This window comes from Halyomorpha halys, unplaced genomic scaffold (assembly GCF_000696795.3).
Source record: "Halyomorpha halys isolate HHAL.00 unplaced genomic scaffold, Hhal_1.1 Scaffold258.1, whole genome shotgun sequence".
Lineage (NCBI taxonomy): Eukaryota > Metazoa > Arthropoda > Insecta > Hemiptera > Pentatomidae > Halyomorpha > Halyomorpha halys.
Window position 1 is genome coordinate 325,813 of NW_027108186.1, and position 10,262 is coordinate 336,074.

Consider the following 10,262-nt stretch of genomic DNA (forward strand, 5'->3'; position numbering starts at 1 on the left):
AAGTTATGCGTGCCCTCAGTTAGTGAAATAGACTGTGCCAGTAATACAAATAGTGTAATAGACATCGAAAAACGCTTGGAAACCAGTTTACTAGTTCTAAAATATTTTCAATTACTGACCATGGTCCTCGAATCCAACAGAGGCAGAGTCAGTTTCTCCTCAAGGCCAAATATCTTTGCAGCACCAGTAGGCGTGGTAAGGAATAAGGAGTGGCACGACCCAGCCAGTATCTTCTATATAAGTTATTCTAATAATTCGGCAACTTTCAAGTTCCTCGTGAATGATATGGTTTCCATAGATAATTAATATATCCAGGTTGGTTGTTGTACTCTCTCGGGGAACATTCTTTTCTACAAAGATGAATTAGATAGACAAGATGAATTAATTATATTGCTATGCTTGTAACGATCACTTCAATTCTTATTGCCTTGGCTCTCCCTGATAAACATTTTCTACATTGAAATACTTATCAACTTTATTTTTATATCTCTCGGAAAAAAATTACTGTATATTTGGTTTGAGTTGAAAGCTTATAAAGTTTATTTCAAATTATTTTTTATTGTGTACAGCTGGTTAGGAGATGAATTGACAGGATGAGTCTTAGGGGAACTAGCCGTAAATCCTAGAAGGATGGAAATTCACTCTGTAGGGTACTAGCTTACAGTCGCAAAGGAGATGGCAATCCCTACAGGAACTAACTGCAGGTCCTTGCAAAAAGGTAACTACACCCCTTAAGATACTAACTTACGGTCATGAAGGGGATGGGCAACTCTTACAGGAACTAGCAGTAGGTCCTTACGAAAAGTAGTAAAAATATAGGATAGAAGAGAGATCCAAAGAAGGCAGAAGTGAAATAGAAATCCAATATACATTTTTAAAAAAAATCTAGAATGTGCTAATGCAATTATTAATCACTGCCTCTTAATAAGGAGAAATCTCTCTGTAGGGGAAATTCATACTTTGGTTTGACAATTTTATTTTTAATTTAATTATAAGTAGTGTCTAGGGGCTGCTCGCGGAGATTGGTTTGGCTTTAAATTCAAAGAAAAGTGTGGGTATGACAATAGAAAAAGGAGAACTGCGTTCTGCAAAGCTCTCCCTTGAGAATACAGAAGTCACCCAAACAGCAAAAGCCGACGAAACTATCAAATGTCTTGGATGTACATTCTCGGGAGAGCTAGTATTTGGAGGAGAGGTGGTGACAAAGTTAACTAATAATCTTGATAAAATAGTGAGCTCATGCCTGCTCAAACCGAACAAAAGATCAACGTTGTCAACCAATACTTGTTCCCGGGCTTTACTTACCCTCTGGAGACTGCGTCCCTTACAAAGATGCGTCCTGCGATATTGGAGGGCATCGATACCAAAATCCGCAGGAGTATCTAGACAATCATCGGGCTCCCTAATAACACCTCGTCGGTGATGCTGTACGCACCCAGGAGGTATCGAGGAATGGGTCTGATCCGCTTTTCATTCATTGTTTTATTTATTTATTTCTTTTAGTATCCACATACAACAGGTCTACACCTGTTGATTTGTGTGTTTTAACTTATTCATTTCCTTACTTTATTTATTCATTAAATTATTTTATTTTTATTCTTTTAAAACTAATTTATCCATTCAAGTATTTCTTTTAATCAACTTTTTATTATATTTTCTTTGAGATCTATATATTAGTTTTGTTTTGGTAAATATTTATTTGTTTGTTTCTCTGTAAACTGATCTGCTACTGTGACTTATTTCTCTGGTTTTATTTCACATTGCTGTCTAATGATGGATTTGTTTAATAGATCATTGCAGAGGATCTGAAAGGGTGAATTGGGGAGAGTGAATTTGTTGATCAAATGAAATAAAAATTGTAAAATGGAAAGACATGGTGAAATGGAAGGAACAAGAAAGGGAAAAATAGGAATAAATTGAAATATTTGTATTTGGTATGTAGACTGGAATTGATCATAAGGAAACTGTGGGGGGAAAAAACTGCTTTCTTTTTTATTATATCATGTAAATATATGTAATTTATGTATGTCCGATCACAGATTGATTGGTATGATGTGTAATGTAATAACCCGATGAATTTGGGCAGTATAAATGGATAAAGCATTTCTCTCTCTCTAGTCAACTCTCTGGGCTATTAAACGCCATCAAGAAATGCTAGTGTAATACGAAAGTTTTTAGTGGATTAGAAAATAAATTAGAAGAAGAATTAGAATCTATTGTTATCTTTATTAATTAAAACAGTATATTATATGTTTGTTACATGTGTGAATTTAAAGTATACATAAGAAATAATACATATATTAATATACGGCGTTATAGCAGTTGATGGCATGATTGGACCTGATGACAGTAGTAGTTCATGTGTTAGATGGTAGGTTGCGTCATTATCATTGTCGTGGCTGTTTACAATTTTCTCATAAATACGAATCATTTCATGGTGTCAAGTTATATTTCAAGTTATTGATTTATATAGAAAAAGATACAATGACGGTATGTCGTTTTGGAGAACCATTACCCCATTATATATCCTATCCTAAGGCGTACCATAGAAAAAGTTTTTGACTGTGAGTTTTGAAAGCAAATTTCGTTTCACCAGAACCGGAGAGGTCTTGTGATTTGACAACCTGGATGTCAGTTAAACGCACGCATAATTGAAGCAATCTCAAAAATACTGAGAAGAAGCACATTGGGTCCTTGGATGTGACTGGAGCTTTTGACAAGATTGGTCATGCTCACGTTTTAAAGTATCTGGAAGCCAAGGGTGTGCCAAGCAATCTACGAAAAGTAATACAAAACAAGGGCTGTAATATCATTATAGTCAATCTTGGGCTAAATCGGTGTTTAAAGAGGAGTACCATAGGGTGGGACATTTTTGTCGGGTGTCTTTAATTTGCTTATTGACTCGTTTAACACATAGGCGTGCGATCAGAAGGTCTTGGAAGAATACGGTTATAAATAATCCTATAACCACGAACCTATTCTACTCAGGAGTATCGCGAATGATCAAGCCGTAACCGCTCGCAATCAAAAGCTGGATAGAGATCTATAAGCATTCATAAAATACTGTGTGAGTTGGGATTGTTCATAAATCCGTCAAAAGGTTAAGTAATCAACATAAAAAATGGAACTTCATTATAATATGAATTTTTCAAGGATACTGAGTAGGCAATGAGTCCTATTGAAGAATGTGAGGTCTGAGGTCACACCTTGGGTGTCGGTTCTCTGGGGAATTGGAATTTAGTAAATGGATGTATTGAAAAAAATATTTTATCCTGGAACCCCACTAAGAATGAATAAATGGTTCACACATTAGGAGTAATTGCCTGGGAAACATTTAAAAAGTTTCAGTATTCAGGTTAAAATTACAATAAAACATTAGGTTAAATTACAATTTATAATGGAAATTGTTATTAGCATTATAAACTGTATACATTGCTCACAATGATGCGAAGGTTTGGTTATGCAATAAATAAAGGAATAGGTGTGGTTTGGAAGGAAAGAATGGATGAGGATTGGTGAATGCAGATGGGAAGAGAATTCCAGAAGGAGGTACGTATTTGCTAAAGGATGCATTCTATGGAAGGATATTTATAAATCAATCGGTAGATATCTTGTGTTTAATGAATGGATGGATAGACGTAGAGTGAGAAGATCAAATATATAGGTATGTTTTTTGGTTTTAAAAACTTGGAAGAAGAAAACAGATACCCCTTGCCTTTGGATGGTTGGATATACCATTAAGGAAGTTAAATGGTACCTGAATCTTGATCAACGTTACTTTTGATGCCAGAAAATCCACAATCTGGTTCAGCTAACTTACATGTACGGTTATTGTAGTTCTCAAATAATAAACATGGATAATTTGTCTTTAAAATATATTAGTCAATGTCATTTTAGCATGAACTTATGAGATTATTTTTAAGAAAATTGTATCCCTTCATTATGAACTGATTTTAAATGATCTGCGCCTTTATTCAAAATCAGTTGATAAAGAAGGGCGATAGTTTAGGATCCATTCCAATGAGAGTGCTGATCGATGAATAACTCTATGGACACGTCCATGTGTCGGGATCAGCAGGATTAAATGATTTTAGTTACTTTCTTGTTTTATTTACTTGCCTTGTTATTTTATTTGAAACATTTACAAAAACATTCAATAATAATAATAATATTACAATGTATAATTTTATGATAAATATATATTTATTTTATGTGGAGAAGATGGTCAAGGAGGAGTAGGAGGGGGGGGGTGGAGTCAGCAAATAAACACAAACAAAAAATTATTAATTCGTGCCGACGTTTCGACTTGAATTTCATGTCTTCATCAGGGCTAAAAAACAAAAAGAGGTAACAACCATCATTCAGAGAAAAATAACAATTAAAAGAGGTAATAAACTAATTAAATCTTTTTTTATGTTTTTCTGAATGATGGTTGTTATCTCTTTTTGTTTTTTAGCCCTGATGACCTGAAATTCAGGTCGAAACGTCGGCACAAGTAATAATTTTTTGTTTATTGTTGTTTACTGCACCCCCCTGACCATATTCTCCATGTATTAATCTACACATAAAAATCTTTTTTTTTTATTAAATACCTTTAATTTCCACCCCATTCGGTGCTTGTGGTACCCACAAAAATTTAACACCTGGGGAGAGCCCATCCATCTTAAACAAACAAAAAAAAAAAATGGAATTTTGGACGTATCCACGAATTATTGTTTTAAAAATTGGATTATTGGTGCATTACTATTTAATAAGGGTCCCCTTATGTAGTTTCTAACGTTTCTGTCAATGGCGGGGGGCTATTGTGAACAATACAAATTGTAAAGAACAAAAAAATCTTTGGTTTTAATCAGTAAGAACATTCATTAATTATTAATTGACTTTCATCAGATATGAATTCGTAAATTATCATTCTGGAAAACGTCATAAGGCTAAACGATTGTTATATGTGTAAATATCTAATGAGAAATTACTATTTCATTGAGCTAAGAATTGTAAACAAATTTAAAATGACAGTGAGATAAAATGCTGGGTTCATCCCTTCTTAGTACATACTTTTCTTTAGTTGGTTGTTATGTTATTGTTACTGGTTCGGTAAAATCTTGATAGAATTTAAGAGTTATAATAACTGATTATTGAAGTAGATTAGCATAAAAAGGGAAAATAACGATTCTGGAACACCCCTTTCCTATAGCAATAAATCTGAGACTTGGATAACATTTTACGAAAACTAGAATAATTTGAAAATATGAGGGATGCGCTCTCCGCCCGGTATTGCCTACAGCGCATGCGCCTTTGGTCTGGGCAAAGAATCAATTGTTGCGAGAGGCGTTTGCGCGCTTCTCCAAAGCCCAGATATCTCAAGCTGTTCCCATAACGAAAGGTATGTAATCTGAAAGCTATAGCTTATCATCTGTTATTCACTTATCGCATAGCGAATAATCTAGTCGCTGATTTGAATCGAAATACTTTAATGTAAATATTCAAAGTATTCATCCCATATTCTCTTTTGTTCATTCATTGTTTGTTGACTATTTCATTTTTTTTTTTCGGCTTCCTAGTAGCTGTAAGAATCATATAGTGGCGAAGAGCTTTACAAGGATAGTTGTTTTTGAATTCCTTTTACGCGATTTGATTAAAAAAATTCACCTTATGCTGTGAAATACCGTTGCTCTATCGGGAGTTCTTGCCATTTCATTTAATTTTCAAAGCATAATCATATGATTGTACGCGCTAATTCTCAAATAAATATTAAATAAGATGAAAAACAGAACGAATTTAATTTCCTACTAAATATGGGTAAGCGTTAGCGCATTTTACTAATTCATAAAATGTATGAATGTACTAATTACAGAGATTTTATTTTTATAGTTTCGTCTGTAGGCAATGTTCCTTTGTTATCAACGTGTATTTATTGATATATTAAGAAGTAGCCCTTTTAAATATTTAAAGGGACCCTATACAAAAAAATTTTAAAAATCAAAAATTTTATTTATCTTAAAACAATCTTTAGAATTTTAAAAATATTACATAATTATATATTATTACGGGAATTTGAGCTTAAGAGATCATTGTGCGAGTGAAATTTATGTTCAGATAAAAATATCAGTAGAATATAATTTATGTAAATTACATTTAATTCATTTTAAAATGCCAAAATAATTTTTACTTTTTAAAAAATATTTTTATAAACCTAATTCTGTATTAATTATTTAGACGTTTTAATTAAATGAGGACCAACTGGAATGGTTTATAGAGTCTTTAAATTATGACAAGTTTCACCAACAAAAAACAACAACGCCCCTGTTTGGGTTAAAAAAAAACTATAAACATGAATGAAAATCTTCATTTTATAATAGTATAAAAAAATCTTGTCTTTATTAGCTTCAAGAATAGATAATAAGTTCAATTATTACTATTCATATGAAAATAGAATTACAATTATTCAAATGAAAATGTCAATTTCCAAAATCCATATTTTTATTACTAATTTGCCTTTTATTCGAAAGCTATACAGCGAAAAAAATCAACATTTTTCTATGACATTCAAAATTTTAAGAGTTTCTTGAAACCAGAGGAGCCCTAGGACTGGATAAAGGAAAAAAAAAATTTTTTTTCGAGAAAGTAAAGGATTTAACTTTTTTTTCGAAAGCTTTAAAAATATTCTCCTATAGAATCGGAACCAATACTATGACTTTATATATTTCAGTTCCTGAGAAAAATGTACATTAAAATTGCGTTTACTACATCTCGCCTGTACCTAAGAGCAGATTTGGGTAACTATTAAACTAATAGCTAAAATTGCAATGCATACGATATTTAATTATCAATGATTCATTCATGAATAAGAGTCACATCAGTCGGCAGTTTCAGCTATAGCTGATTTTTGCCCATATCTGCCTAAGAGTCACCTTAAATAGAAACAACCTGTTATTTATAGCGGAGAGTGGAGGGAAGATATAAACATTTCCAGCTTTATATCTTTTCTTTATTACATCTGATTATTATAATATTTATTGTAATTTTAAGCTCAATATCCTCCTCACCCTTACATTTCCCTGTTTTTATAAATAAATATAAGTATAAATCTACTAATTCATCGGAATATTACATGTTTTGGAACTATGTTCACTAACACTTTATGCCCGGATTTATCTCAATAAACTTAGGGGTGCAGATTTTTAGAAAATTGCTTCTCAGCTATGGTTTATCGATGCTTAGATATTGCACCGACCTAAGAATTAATTATATTAAATCCGTTTAGAACATTAAATCTAAAAAAAAACCGTCCTATTCCAACTTTAATTTGTTGAATTTCGCCCAAATTTTCAAATTATTTTTTTTGTTCGTTAAAGCCCAAAAGTGTTTTTTTACAATATTACATTATCATGAATATTGCCATACTGGGGAATTTTACAAATTGGATGCAAAATGTTTTAAAATAATTTTATATTTTATATTACTACTATCAGATATGGTTCCATATTGCTAGATTTGAAGGTGTACGAGATGAATAAAATTTATATCAATTAATGTATTTGGTTAAAATTAAATATATATTATTATTTTTATTTATCCATTGGATTAATGTTTATTACATATATTTAGTATATAGCGGCAATTATACAGGCAATTAACTGTCGTTCAAATGATCATTTAGAATGTTCAACAGTGTAAAACATTCAAGTTATTATGAGAAATAAAAATAATTTAAAGAGAACGAGTCTAAATTCTATAATTGTTTTAAATATACGTAAAAATTCAGTAGGCTGTATCTTAACCAGTAATAATCCGAATTATATGATCATTTTTTGTAAGGTAGGGAATTTAATAACTATTTAAACATAATAAATAAAACAAAAAGATGGTACATCATGTAGTATTTATACGTTATGCGAAAACAATATTTGTCAATAACATTATTAAATGTAAATTTTGTTAAGAATGGTGCCAAAACTGGAGGATTAAAATAAATTCCATTTACCCTTCGACGTAAACCCATGACCTCTTCCCCTACAATATCCTTTAATAATACCCCACTTATTCCTGTCGAACAGATCCGTTACTTAGGACTACATCCCGACAAACGACTGACATGGAATCCTCATACAAGACTAAAAAGACAAGAAACTGCTCGTAGATTCCGACTATTGCAACATTTACTAGACAAACGGTCTAAATTGCCAATCCATTACAAAAGACTGATCTACATGACTATTATAAGGCCTATCTGGACATACGGAGTTGAGCTTTGGGGCTCCACTAAACCATCAAATTCCTCCAGAATCCAATCCTTACAGTCCAAAATCCTTCGTAAAATCCTTAATGCTCCTTGCTTTGTCACAAATCAAGTCATCCATCAGGACCTCAATATTCCATATGTCGCCGATTTGGCCAGAACCAGATACCGTTCTTTCCATAATAAACTTCTCAACCACCCAAATCCACTTGTTTCTAACCTGGCTTCTCCTTCATTACCTAATAATCCTCCTAGGCGTCTGAAAAGAAGATGGCCTCGAGATCTTCTCCTCTAGAAATGTTATTGGAGTTCTATCAGTGGGTAGATTCTCCACATGTTTTTATCATGTCACTATTACAGCAAATTTACTTGTTGTATATATGTGTATACAGTTGTAAATATCAATAAATAAATTATTAAAAAAAAAAAATTTTTATTAATATATGGGTTAAAAAAGCATCCATTCAGTTTTCTAGCGGTTGTAGTAACGTAAGAATTGGATAAATGCAGAGGAGTTATGAACGATTATACGAACAATGAACATCGGAACAAAACAAAATCTAGTCGAAAAATTTCTAATTTTTAATTTATTTGAAAAATGATATTTAAGGGTTTCAGACGACGCTAAAAGCGAATATTATTTGTTTTTTCCTAAAAAAATATTTTTTTTTTTGCCTACTTTAATTGAAGCCTCATTAGGCTTTTACAGATTTTTGTGAGTATAAAATAATTTAATGGAGTCAGTAATGCTTTTTCTTATTTTAAGATTTATATATAATAACCATAAAAAAAAATCGTATTCTATCTGAGCTAGGCGCCAAAAATTGTCAATTTTGTTCATAACTTTTATTTACTGAAGAAATCGGGGATTTAAGTAGCATTAAACATTCCCATGACGATACTGAACATTTTGAAAAAAAAAATAAAATCATGTAAATCGGTTCAGTATTTGAAAAGTTCACTGTGGACAAAGATTCGAACTATTTCCTTCTATATTTATAGATTAACATATAAGTCTGATTCGAAATTATTATTTAATTTACATTAAATGTAAACCAATTGAGTGGTTTACAAAATTAATTTTATTTTCAATAAGTTTCGCTTACAAGAAACACATTGATCAAACCTTATCAGATGTTTGCTTTCCTACATTTCTTCAAAAACTAGGAAGCCAAACTAATTGAGATTTTTTCAATTGGTTTGTTTTAAGATATCTACCCCATTATTTAAAACATTTTGTAATACTAACTAAAGCAGCAATATGACCAGAAATACAAAAAAAAAATTTTGCTGAGACCGTAAAAAAATTGACTATTTTTATTCAAAAAACTTGTAAAATACTCCCTAATAGATAAGGAATAGAACGTAAACTATAGTATGTTTTTATCTGTTATAGTTCCTGAGAGTTACACATAAGAATTTTGAATTTTCTATCACCTTCCACGGCTATCTGTGGGTCTGCTATAAAATCCACATGGATTTACAACTCAAGGATGAACGTACAATGTAACTCATTGCTAGTTGTGTATGTAGTGTGTGAATAATATGAGTTTTCTGTTGTGGTATATCGAGTCCACCTTTATCAGTTACGTTTTACATGTTATTTAATTCTCAGAATATTTAACTGTCCTCCAAATATCGTTTTTATTTTAAACGATTATTTTTTATTTTAATACATGTCAGGGCCATATGCGAGCACTACCATTGACTGAGTTAATTTGAATTCAGAATGTTTAATAAGTACTGTGATTATTTTTAAGCGCGATTTTCAACAAATAAGAGTAAAGTTTCATTTGCAGTTCAAACTATGGGCCTCTCCAAGAGTGCGGTTCAGAATATAAGTAAATATTTAAGTTTGTGTATATGGTAGTGATTTGGTGGATAATTTTAAAATAAGAAAATTTAGATATTTATGATTTAAAAAAAAAAAAAAAAAAAGGTTTTTAACTTATAATTAATGACATGGGCAGAATAGCCTGCAAAACAAATTTTAAATTTTAATGTGAGGAAGAATTTATAATTG

The 10,262-nt window shown here is 31.4% G+C and overlaps 1 protein-coding gene across 3 annotated transcripts in view; it reads left to right on the top strand.

Annotated features, from left to right (window-relative positions):
• Positions 1-5,327: 5,327 nt before the first annotated feature.
• LOC106680394 (TWiK family of potassium channels protein 18) overlaps positions 5,328-10,262 on the top strand; it is a 39,672-nt gene continuing 34,737 nt past the window's right edge. Inside the window, exon 1 of one of the 3 annotated variants that reach the window (XM_014420087.2) lies at positions 5,328-5,383. The gene's annotated coding sequence lies outside the window, so the exon portion shown is untranslated. Of the gene's footprint in view, positions 5,384-9,684; positions 9,776-10,262 lie in introns of those variants that run through there. The other 2 variants (XM_024358494.2, XM_067046574.1) reach the window with 2 other exon arrangements.